We start from the raw sequence: 13,797 nt of genomic DNA, 5'->3' as shown, positions 1-13,797 counted from the left end.
ATCCGATATTATCACTATTTGTAGTAATAAAAATAATAAAAGATAAAGAAACGAAAAACAAACATAGTTAAAATTATTGATTGATTTGGTGTTTATTTTGTAGAACTCCATATTTAAACTTATAATTAGAAATCAAACACTGATTTGAGTCTACTGAACACTTTATTTTATTTTTTACAAATATAAAACATTTAAAAATAAAAACTTAAAAAATAAGAACAAACCAACCTAATATCTTCACCACTATTAAACATATTTAAATAGACTGTTATTCTTCACTTTGTTCTTTTTTGCACACGCTTATATGACGCGTAATTGATATATGAATTATGTTACAATTGCATTTATATATTTTGATAAGAAATTCTTAAAAATATAAATATTGTATAATAATACATTTATGTTTCAATAAATTTCCTCATAATATTTCAATCATATTATAAAATTAAAATGAACAGCAACCTGTTATAATATAATTGATATTTTTCGACAACAATGATCTAAATTTACAAAACTATAAAGCTTCATTAATTATCTCACAATAAATACTGTATGTCAATAAATACTTACTTTGTTATATTTTCCCCGAAATTCAAATATAAATACCTAAATTCCCCATTACCTATTAAACACTAAGCCTTACCCTTAAACATTGGTTTTTCCCTCAATTACGATTAATGTACATGCTATAGTTCATAAGATTATTTTTATTTTCTACTTAAGTACCTTGAATTATATAACGGACATTCAATTCAAATAATCTTCACATTCGTTTGAAAATGCCCAAATAAGGCGAAACAATTGTCACAAAGTTTTTATTTTTATATGTTTATATTTGTAAAAATAAAATAAAGTGTTCAGTACACTCAAATCAGTGTTTGATTTCTAATTATAAGTTTATAGTTATAATTTTTTGCTCAAGTTACTAGTCTATCGACATTGCCAGTCTAATGAACATTTAATTTTATCAACAATATTTTGACTTTGTCCAAATTTTTGCAGACAAGTTCTAGATTCAACTCCCTGGGGAGCTGTTAATATTAACATATTACAACAGAGATGAAGAACATATAAGAGAACGTAATAAAGAAGTCTAGGCATCTACAGGGCTTATGACCTGTCATTGGCTGGTTTAAGTGGCCACTTTGCACACTGCGTAATATTCACCATTCTGCCCATATTTGAACATCTATATTCTTATTTAACTTAACTCTTTTACAACACGGACTATCTCTTCGTTCTAGTAACGAGAGAACCCCTTTAATACCCCGTCATCGCTCTTATTTTCTTGCCTCCTCTTTCACACTAGTAGCCGCTCGATTGTGGAATAATCTACCCACTAATGTTAGAGACCTCCCTTCTTTATTTACATTTAAGTCAAGATTTATATGTCACTATCTAAATATTTAAACAGTTCCTTTATCCTTCTTTTTTCTTTCCCATCCCCTCTCTTCTCTTCATTGGAGAGTGTTAATGTGTTTTTACATATTTTTATTTTTTTAATCTTTGTTTTTAATTTCTGTATAAAATTCTAAGATTCAATATGTCCATGTATTTATAATTTTCTCAAACTGAACGGTTTGGGTAGGTAGGAAGAAATTGCCCTAAGACAATATGCCCGCCTTTATATGTACATAAAGTGTAAAATAAATATATTCCTCCAATTCTTTCATCTGTTGGTGGTTCTAATATGGGCAGAATGGTGAATGTTACACAGTCTGTAAAGTGGCCACTTAAACCAGCCAATGACAGGTCATAAGCACTGTAGATGCCTAGACTTCTATATTGCCTACTCTTAAATGTTTCATCTCTCTTGTAATATATTAATTTAATTTTATATTTAATGTTTGTAGATTATGTTAGGTTAAGAAGCATACAATTAGAAAAAAAAGGATGAAATCGAAATGCTGGATGCTGGATGCTGAATGCTGTTGAAATGCATCTCTCAGGAAAATGAGTAGTAAAACTATGCACAATATGTGCACACTTGTCAAGATCCATGCTTGTAAGGCTGAGATAAGCATTATAGACAAAATCATGAAAAGAGTTCCGATGCAGTTTGGACATGAAGAGCGAAATAATGGCTTAAGAACGACGATGCGAATGTCGATGAATCCAGAAAACTAAGATGACTGAGAAAGACATGAGAATGAGAATGACATGTCAAAAGTGGGAATAATTGGCGAACGTGCATGAGAAAATTAACGAATGCAGAGGAACTGTCTGCATGCAAAGAGATTGAGTGATATGGCATTCTGTCTTCTTTGCCTATCCTCAAAGGGAAATGGCGTGATGGTTTGTTATTTTTAATTTTTGTATTCACCATGACTCTCAATTCTGTGCGTACCTATATTTTTTGTTCTCCAAAAATCAAAGAATAAAAATTAAAAAAATTGCAAGAGCATCTGTTTTGAGTAAGTACTATTTTATTTTTATAATTTTGGCTTCACCTGTCAGAAACAAAAGCACCGCAAAAAGACGTATAAATTTTTTAATTTAACTCACTACTCAGGGTAAAGGTCATATAAAATATATTAAAAGTAAACATTAGTTCTTAAAGTGTTATTACCTAACTTAGTAAAGCATATGAACCATTTTGAATCTAGAAAAAAATGTCATAAAGTAGATGTTTAAATAAATAATGAACGATTTACTGAAATTGAACATGTTAAATACTTAGAACTAACAATAGACAGACAATTAACATGGACAATTCATATCAACAATTTAATTAGCAAAGTGGCGACATTATCGAGTCTTTTTTTAAAAATCAAAAATTTTGTTCCAAAAACGGAAAAATTTTTATGTATGAAGCCTATGTAAAAACTAAAATATGTTATACGCAACTACTATGGGGAGCAGGATATCAAAATGACATACACAGACTACAAAGACAGCAAAATAATATATTAAAGTTAGTATATGACCTTTCTATTTAACTGCAACTAGAGAACTTTTTAAACAAACTAAGCAATTAAATATAACTGAACTCTTTCAACTAGAATCATTAAAATTTATCCATAAATTAGCCACTAATGTAATTGTAGACGAAAAACTAAAACTTGTAAAAAATTGTAGTCAACATGGACATAATACGAGAATATCAGACAAATACCATACACAACTTTCTAAAACAAGACAAAGACAATCAAGACTAATGAACCAGGGACTGAAATTATACGTATACGAGTATAATTGAAAAATGTATATATTATTCTATGTAAAATGAATGTAATAATCCGTAAGGGTTTATAAATAAATTTTCATATAAAAAAAAAAAATAACAGAATTCTACATCTAGAATTTGTCAAATGAAATAATTTGAGTGCGATTTATGCGGGGAAACACTTAATTAAGTAAATGTTGTGTCGTTTAAAGCCTAGGTAATGCTTCAATTAATGCGCTCCGCCCGAAGCTAAAAATTCAGCGATAAAAAACGTCCATCTCGAGACGATATTTTTATACGAAAATAGACTTCCCGAATGTGGCGCAAAAGGAAAAAGTAAAACAACGGCCCAATCAAGGGAAGTTGTATTTCTGGATAAAACTTTACGCCTCTGTCTGGAACAGTAGACATAAGACAGTAGAACGCAAATGTTTGGATATACTGGTGTTGTACTTCGGCATTCTACCATCTCGTTATGTAGTTCAGTCGCCAGAAACTCATTACAGCGTTCTAGATGAACTATTTCGGTTGAACATAGCGACATAGCAACTAGCGACTAGCGACTACTCTCTCGTTCGCTTTAATTGTAATTGTTGCTTTTTTGTATTCCTTCGGTTCACAGCCTTTCTCGCGTTGTTTACAATGCGCCATTTTCCGCTGGTTATGCTTTTAGCATATTCCGACAATTTAATCAGTAATAAGCGACAATCTGCAATCTCTTAAAATGTTTACATCTTTATCAAAATCTGCTTATTCATTGAAATATACATTTAGATTTGCGTCTATTCCGTACTCAACCGAATTATCAACAACGTGACTCGTCAACAAGAAAACTGTCTTAAGTCTCAACGTTTGATGTCAAATCGCGCAGTTTTAACCAATTTTCATTATTATTGCTGTTATTTAAATTTTTGTTGCACCACTACATGCCAGGAGGCCCAATTACAGTGGTAAACTACATCACTCGATTACCCAGGCTTGAGAAAAATAACATTATTTTTTTTGTCTTCTCACCGGGAATCGAATTCGGAACCTTCCGTGTGTGATGTGACGAATAAATCTAGACAGGTTCTCTGTCACATTTTTTTGTTTGGGTGTGCAATTCCGCTTTTTTTATACATTGTTTCTACACTGCATCATGTAATTAGGAAACTTGTAAGGTTATATACATTTTGTATATTTTGTTCCTGCGTTGTACTATCTCAGAAGGAAACACATCCTATTTTTCATATATTATTTGTAAATTATTTGATTGTAGTAGAAAACATATCATAATTCTACTTATTTTTTATGTATTGGTCCTACCTTGTATCATCTCAGTAGAGAACGTATTATAGCTATACAATTTTGATATATCGTTACCATATTTTTTTCTCAGCAGGAGTTTATATTTAAGAATATTATAATAAACAAATGTCAAATTAGAAAAAAGTATTTTATTCGAGAATTCATGTAATGCATAGGTCACATGAGCTGGAGGTAATTTGCTTTGGTAAAGGGTTTTAATGGTCTCATGCTTTACTTGGCTCATCAGGTCGGTGGATGGGAAAGTTCAGGTGGGTGCTTCGCCCCCTGGATTTTTTTCATCACAGTAAATCAAGCGTGTTGACCACTAAATTTTGGAGGCTGCCATTTTCATAAATTTACGGACAAAACCCATTTTAATCATGGGTATATTGTAACAAAAAAGTCAGTCACAAATACACAGTAACATATAACTAGAAACAAAACAATTAAAGAAATAGCATAGATAAATAAATATAATGGAAAAACTTTAAGTAATCCAGGTCAATACAAGCCTCCGTGGTGTAGTGATTAAGACGCTTGACTCACGCAAGTTTCTGGGTTCGATTCCCGATAAGAAAACACACATTATGTAAATATTGATACTTTTTCTCGACCCCGCGCTGGGTGTGATATGCTGTATAAAAAAAATATATTTATTTAACAACCAAAATAATTCAGATCCTGATTTTTTTTAACATGTCTAATCGTTATGGATAGAGGTACGTAGACGTCATAATTAATAAAGGTTTTTTTAAACCAAATATGAGCTGCATACTAAATGTAACTCAAAATTGATTCCTATATTATATAGGTATATTTGACTAAAATGGATGGGTGGAAAATATTAATTTTAATTTACCTACCTACTCGCCCTCAAAGACATTATCACCTTGTTGGAATTGACTTGGTTTATTTCAAATATTGTATCTGATAATTTACTAACTGCAATTGCAAATTATTTTGTATTTCAAACTGGAACATTAAAAATAAAATAAAAACATTTCATTTTCAACCACTTTTCATTTATTTATTTACCGACCTGTTTCGAAGCGATACAAGCTTCCTTATCAAGATGTTATTTCGGAATCTAAATTATGTATTAATCATTGTTGTTAATTGAATTTATCAATTGGGTGGTGGGCGGGGAGGGGTACGGATTTGTCCATTTGATTAGTATATATCGACCCTGTTTAGGTCCAAAGGCAGTAAACCACAATTCTGGAAAAATAAGTTTCACTATAACAAATGTGTTTTAAATCAATTTCATCTGTCATTTATACTTTCAAGCAAATTTTTTAAAAATCTTTTTTTTAATTTCATTTTCATTCATTTTTCGTTTGTCATATCATCATCGTTATTATTCCCTTTCCGCACCTAATGGTGCATAGTACACTGCATTGGTACACCGATCGCAGCGTATCTTGATCATTTTTTGTTTTACATGAAGGTAAGATGATCAGTCTTACGCTTCAGGTACCAGACAAGATTTTTTTTAGAAAAAAATATTAACGTTTTTACAATTTACTAAAAAATTTCAATTTTGCTGACCACTTACAACGAGTTGTAAATAACTCACTATTAAAAAATGAAAATCATGTTAGGGTAGAGTGGAATCGAATCTCGGATCTCTGATCCTTGAGTCCGCAACACTAGCCACGGGACCGCAACTTGATTCAATTTAAACTGCAAATGTCTATTGACTAAAATTGTTTTGCCAGAATACGTATAAAAACTTTGCTATTGATTAAAAACAAATTCGAAATAATGAAATCGCTTTTTCCATTGGGTTAATGCCTTTGACTTGAACAAGGTCAATATGATTATCTGTATAAAAAATAATAGTTGGTCACTGTAGGTCACTGTAGGTACCTACAAAATTTATTTTATGTACTAGCGAAAGGTGAGGCAAGATGGCGCCTTTAATGTTAGACGTTAATAAAACAGATTTCTTTGCATAAATTCTTCAAAAAAGGTTTGTTGAAACAACCTTTGGTCAATTATTTCACAAACACATAACCTATTGTATTTATTTTTTTTACAACAGAAAGGAAAAACTTTTTTGTAAAGAGAATGTGGAAGTCTAGCTAGGTTTATGACCTGTAAATGCCTAAACTTCCCTCTCTGTTGCAACTAATTAAAATATGAATAACTCCCTAGAGAGGAAATCCAGCCATTTTGTAAGCATTTGGACATAATCAAAACATTGTTGACCAATTTTCTCCTACAATATGTTACCTCACTAGTGGAGCAAGATGGTATAGCTTTTTTATGCGTTCTTCTAACCAGCTTCCTTTATCAGCCGTTTTATCGTAGTTCTAGATCATACTTTGCGACATAAACAACCAAAATAGTTTAAACTTATTTCAACACAGAGGGAAAACATTTTTGAGAAGAAAATATAGAAGTCTAGGCATTTACGGTACTAATGATCTGTCATTGGCTGATTTAAGTGGCCACTTTGCACACTGTGTAACATTCACCATTCTACCCATGTTCGAACATCCACATTTCCTAAACTCTTCCATCTGTTGACATTTAGCATTTGGACATACTCAAACATTGTTGAACAAAAACAATTGCCGAAATTGCAAATGTTTACGGTCCAAGCGATGAGGCAAGATGGGATATCTGGTACCCCATCTTGCCTCTTTTGCTATGTTTGTTTAAAATATTTATTTATTATAAAATAGAAATTCTCAGTTGATAATTGATGATCTTACCTTGAAAAAAATAGTTAGAGCATGTACAAGTAAAACAACCATCAGCCAGTCGCAATCAAGATATTCTTCCTTCCCATAAATTATATCAAATAAGATCAAATTCGCCAAAAGCACGTTAAGCACCGCTGCGTCTAGGAATTAGCACTTATTGCCACTGTGATTGCGTCACTGATATGAGGTCCAGGGAAATAATGAAATGGCTGGCGTGATGCGCTCGCTTGCAGCTACTCAACAGATTTTGGCTTTTATCGTGGGGCCCCCATCTTGCCTCCCTTACCCGTCATGCCCCACCTTCCCCTTCCATGTAAATTTCACAAATAAAATAAAATAATTTTGATTCGTAAAAACGCTTCTCAAATTTGCACTTTTTTAATCAAACGCAAAAAGCGTTTTAAAAGCGAAAAAGAAATGTTAATGGCATTTTAACATTTCTTTTTCGGATTTGTCTAAAAGTATAAATTTTTATACGCATTACAGATTACAGCCTATCAAAAATATAATAATATCGACACGCCTGTATACATTTCAACTAATTATTATTCACTTCGAAAGGAACCAAAGTCGTCTCGCAAGAGTAAACTCGTTCACCCACTCAACTAATCCCATACTGCGTCCACTGTCAGAACTCTTAGTATACATACAGTATTGTGGGAATTTATGTGAACATGTTTAATAATTTTGATTTTTTGTTATTTTTTCGTGTATTTTTAATTAATAATAATAATAATACTAATAATGATCAAAGTAAATAACAAAAATAACAATTACTTTATCTACTACATACACACTTAAGTAATAGATTGTTCTGGGTCATGTCTAGTCTGCCTAACTAGGTACAACCTGTTTTAAAGCAGACATTTTTATGCAAAATAAACAATAACATACAACCTACTAGTTAATGAATTATACAGTTATACAAAATTAATTTATACCACTTATTATTTAATAATGTTTTTGAGTAAATTTTTCGATTTTGCTCGGCCTAAACCCAGTAATAATTTTTTCACAAATTTAAATAATTGAATTCGGGTCTTAGTTTTGCAATGTTTGGATAACATATTGAATATTTTGGGGCCCAGAAACCTGAAATGTGTTTACCGGAATAAAAATTAAATAGTCATATTAAATTTATAAGATCTTCCATGTCATGTCATTTCAGGTAGCAAATATAAATATATATATGTTTCAAAATACTACTCTCCTACTAGACGATATTGAAAGATATTAATGAAAAAAAACAAAATTACTTGTTTTTCTGTTATTCGTGTTTTTATTGATTTATGAGATGTTTAAAACAACTTTTTCTCTTGGCGGTTGTTTTGTAGTAAGACTTTCATTTCAATTTTTTTTTTTCAATTTTTACGTTTTACTACAAAGGTAATATGTAAAAATAAAAATACGTAAATATTTTAATTCCACTTTTATTTATTTTTTACCAATGACCAAGTTTTGGCGCGGGGTTATGGGAATAAACGAGTTTAAATTAAATGAATTTATGTAAAAAGTAATAATATTTTTTACCTTACACTTAAATATAATAATCGTCTAGATACATTTAGCACTGTATATAATAGTTTCAGAAAAGAAATAAAAAGCTTGGTTCAGACCCGGTCACTGGTAAAAAAAAAAAAAAAGGGATTGAACCATTTACATATTTTTTAATTATAATAAAAATGTTGTTTCACCAAGAAATATCAGTAAAAAAACTAATTTTTTCAATAAAGATAAATATTTGTATTTGTTACAGATGTTTCATATTTATTTATTGATACTTTCTGCTAATGTATAATTTTACTATGTTTTTGTTAATAGTTTTTGTTGTATTCCTGTTATAATAATTCTATAAAAGGTTCATTGTACTGTTAATAAACAAAGAAGCTGGAGAACTAACCCTCCAGCACAATTCAGCCGCATGTAATGTTTTTATGAACTTGTTGAACCATTTCAAGAAGAATAAGGTTAATCTTTTTGTTTCACCTTGAAACTTGGTAGATATTAATCCTAGGGCTAACAAAGGCTAGATCTCCTAAGATACATCGTGTAATTAACGTTATGATGACTATAATTCTGGCTGGTTAATATCAAATAACACCGAAAGATTAACTTATGTTTTTGTCTTTTTAAAATCTGAACAAACAAACTAACTAACCATAACGTCATTTTCCCGTGAGGGTAAGCAGAGTGAAAAGAAAGCTACACTACTCTGCCTTTGCATAAAAACCTCGCTTCTTCTACATTTAAATATAATCTTATGCTCGCACGGCGATTATTCCGACTTTTGACATGTCCTTTTTAAAGTATTTATTGAATTTGGTCATGCAATGTCTTTTTCTCTTTCTCTAGACACATCACCTGTGCATCTAGACGTCCGTTTTTAAAACTGAAAGTGATGTCAGAATTCAGTTTGACCTTATAATTGACTTTTTTCTCTCTTATATTTAAAATAGCATTTTCAGAAAAAAAGAGCCAGCATTAGAAAGATTAAAAAAGAAAAATAGCTCAGTGGAACAAACTTTTTAAACTTTTATTGCATATATATACGTATCAAAGGGTACTAGACCTGCCGGTACAAACTGATGTACTAACATCAAAACTTAAGAGGGGGGAATCGGTAGTGTATCTTCATAATCACTCCGGAGAATTTATTCTCAACCATGACATCATATTGAACCCTTGTCACTTTAGTGCGTAGACATGTATACAAGAACCTACGCTACCCCTTGTTATATATTGATGTACCTACCCAAAACTTGAAGGTGGGTCGGAAGTGAATTTTCGTAATCGCTCATGAGAATTTACCTTTAACTATACCGCCATGGTAGAGGTATGACGTCCTTAACTTCTCATCATAATCGCAGCCCGAATAAACCAAAATCATAAGTCTGATCAAAAGCAGACAAAACCAAAGGGCATGTGCGACAAGTATGAATGTATAAAAATATAGGAATGTATGTCAGAGTAGACGTGCGTGGCTGTCCATCCTCTCTGCCTACCCCTACGAAAAAGTTGCGTGAGGCGTGATGGTAGTAGTAGTGATAGTGTTCACATTAATTCGCTCGATACTATAGGTAGGTACTGCATCGGACGCACTGTACGAGCAATATTTTACGTCTTCTTCCCACACTAAGAGTAAGACAGAGATGAATAACGAAAAATAACTCTGTTCGCGAACGAAGTTAAATTTTCGCATAATTTATTTTTGTACGAGTTTATATTATTTTTGTGCATCCGTTTTATTGCCCGCTGAATTTCATTGAATTTCGAAGCCGAACCCATAAAATTTAAATTGCAAGCGCTTAAATTTTACGTACATTCAAAATTTATTGTTATTTTGTTTCAGTTTTCACATTTCTGTATTTTAATAAAATAAAATAACGTATGTTATCCGCTGCATTAATTTCCATAAACATAGTTTTAATGTCTTGTTTTTATTAAAATAATATCGTAGATTTAAATATATTTTTATTTTTTATTATAAAATGTTACAAGATTAAGTTTATAAAAAAATATAATTACAAATTATATGAATAAAAGTATTAATAATATGACCATATTCAGTTAACACGATTCGAGACCTAGGGGCCTCACTTATTGACGTGGGCCTCGATATGATGGGATGATAAAAGACGTCATACCTTTACTTTGACGGTATAGTTGAAGATAAATTCTCTCTAGTCAATACTAAGATCCACTATCAACCCCCCACCTTCAAGTTTTGGGTGGGTACATCGATATGAAACAAAAAGAAACGTACGCCACGGTACACATATCTACACACTGAAATGACATTGCTTCAGTATGACGTCATAGATACACTACCGATCCCCCCGTCATCAAATTTAGATTAAAGTATATCGGTTTATACCGACGGGTCTAGAACCTCTCGATACGTTTATCTACGCATTTAAAGTGGCAAAATCTTTGTTCCACTGAGCAATTTTTCCTTTAATTACGATTTATTTAAAATTTTAATCGTTTTGAGGTAAGCACATTTTTCTTTTTTAGGAGGCTTTTGCCAATTCTAAATATTACAGAGAAATAAGTCAATTTTGAAGGCGAATTCAATTCTGACATAACTGTTAGTTTCAGAAACAAGTAGTTAGATGCAAAAAATAAGGTCGCAAGATTCTGCCCTATTAACATATAAAAGTATCTAGGCGTAAGAAAGTTGCCACTTAAAAAAAAAAATTAGTTATTATATTTTTTCCGTCTGTTTTACTATCTTATCGTATACGTATCGAGACGTTAAGGAGAAGGCTTTAAAGTCGCTCGGTAGATAAATACAGACGGTCGTTAAGCATATCGTCTCGGCAAAAGTCTTTTAAAAATCATGTTCAAGGAAGCATTTTTTGCTTGAAAAGACATTCATGGGAGTTTATAATCGCTTTCTATCACAGAAGCCTTTTAAAAATGTCAATAAGAAATCTATTATTAAATGTGAATAAGAATTACGTTATTTAAAATGTTAATGAAGTTAGGAACGCGGACTAATTTTTGCTGTCATTCATTGGTTTGTTTCATTTCATTTTAATTTTTTTGCACAACAACAGGCCAGGAGACCCAATTACAGTTGTGAATTACATCACAGATCACCCAGGCTTGAGAAAAATCACATTTATTTTTTTGTGTTCTCATCGGGAATCGATCCCGGAACCTTCCGTGTGTGAGTCAAGCGTCTTGACTACTACACCACGGAGGCCGCCGTATGTAGTGATCATTTCTAAAGCAGACTCCGTTCGATTCGCCGTTTCGATCATATGATGTCGAGATAACAAATAGGTCGAACATTACGAGGAAAATACAGATAGTACAGAAGTTATGTATATTGTCTCGATATGTACAGATAGCGTTCATGTTTGAGGCTTAGAGCCCGTATTCTAATGGGTAGTTAAAATTTATCTTCAATTTTACCTACAAATTAAAATTAAGTTTTCTGTATGAAAAATAGAATATGCATTCATGTTTAATTACAGGTTACTGACGAAGAAACTTGAAATTTTAAAAAAATATGTATATTTTCGTCCATAAATTTTGATTTCACTTTATACAGTCTAAGATATTCCTATATAAAAAAGCTACCTTTATAGGTTTAAATTGAAGTCATAAGAATTTACTTTCTCCAATTGATTTCTACTAATTCTGAGCATTGATTTGTATTTTCAGTATCTTAATATATTGGTTCTTTCATTTTAAGACTTACATTTCTTTAAAATCAATGGACATGATCATAAACTGGATACGAAAATCGAAATGTCATTTCATCAAATTCTGGGATTGCATTCGTCTGCCTCTGAGGTACAGATATTAACTTATTTTTTTGCACCACAACAAGCCAGGATGCCAATTACAGTGATGAATACCATATGTGAATATCAGCACAGAATACCTAGGCTTGAGATTTTTTTTGTTCTCATCTGGAATCTTCCTTGCGTGATCCTTGATAATTGATCTCTGATACCAGATTTTCGTTACAGCAACAGTTTAATTTATTTTTCTTAAATTATTTTAGTTGTTTCTGAGAACAGCTGTCTCATTTTTTTTAACCATCTCTAGTTTAAAAAAAATATTTTTTTCTTATTTCAAAAAGTAAACAGAACATATAAAAGGTAAAATAATGAAACCCAGTAAACCGCGAAACCGGCTTGTCGGCAAATTTCTTATTTCTCCGCAACAAAGAAAAAAATTTAAAGAAATCAAGTAATTTTAAAAAGTTATACAAACATTGTTAAAAACTAAAAGCATACGTATTTTTACACAAAACATATTTCCAAAAATTTATATAGTTTACATATTACATATTCGCCATTTAATACTTTTTTTCTTAAACACATTTTATGGTATTATACGTTTTGTCTTTTTTTTAATATGGAGAATTTTCGTTATAAATATTATTTTTTTACAGAATGTTTTTAGCGAAATCTTAATATTCATATCCAAATCATAATATTCATCTCCAACGGAATCAGTATTTTGCATATTATGTTAAATTATTTTAATTAATGTAATATAGCTTATAAATTTAAAAAATGAGAACTATAAAAGCCCCGTCTTTTCACTTAAACTAGAACAGATAATCGTAATTAAGAAAATTAAGTTACACTTGGCCTAGCAAGAGGAATAAATTGTTTTTATGAACCAGAAAAATGATTTACGGTTGCAGAAGTGGAATAAAAACAATATTTATAATAAACAAATCACTAATAAGTAAATGAAGCATTTTTTTTATTTTTACAATAAACCACAAATGACGTTTCAATACGATTAATTTAATGGACTTATAACCGATTTTATCACTCTCGAGACACCGTCAAACTAGCACGGATTAAACTATATAAAGGCTGTAAATTTAATTATTGATGTGTGTGAGGGTGAATGGGTGGGTGGGAACACGCATCTCCAGTTTCATGCCCTTATTATTAGTCATGAAACGGATAGTGGTTTGGCCGGATACTAGATATTCGGTGAGTTCCTAAGCCGGATAGCCTGATATCCGGCCCATTGTCTTTATTTGATGCAAAAATATTTTTCAAAAACAAGTTTTCTTTCAAGGATTGATTCTATACTGACCACTGGCAAACGTTTTAATGAAAAAAAAAGATATTTTTCAAATAATGGGGGTTTCTT

Source organism: Micrasema longulum, unplaced genomic scaffold, assembly GCF_059751315.1.
Source record: "Micrasema longulum isolate JH-2025_06_02 unplaced genomic scaffold, ASM5975131v1 h1tg001634l, whole genome shotgun sequence".
Lineage (NCBI taxonomy): Eukaryota > Metazoa > Arthropoda > Insecta > Trichoptera > Brachycentridae > Micrasema > Micrasema longulum.
This window is presented reverse-complemented; position numbering follows the sequence as displayed.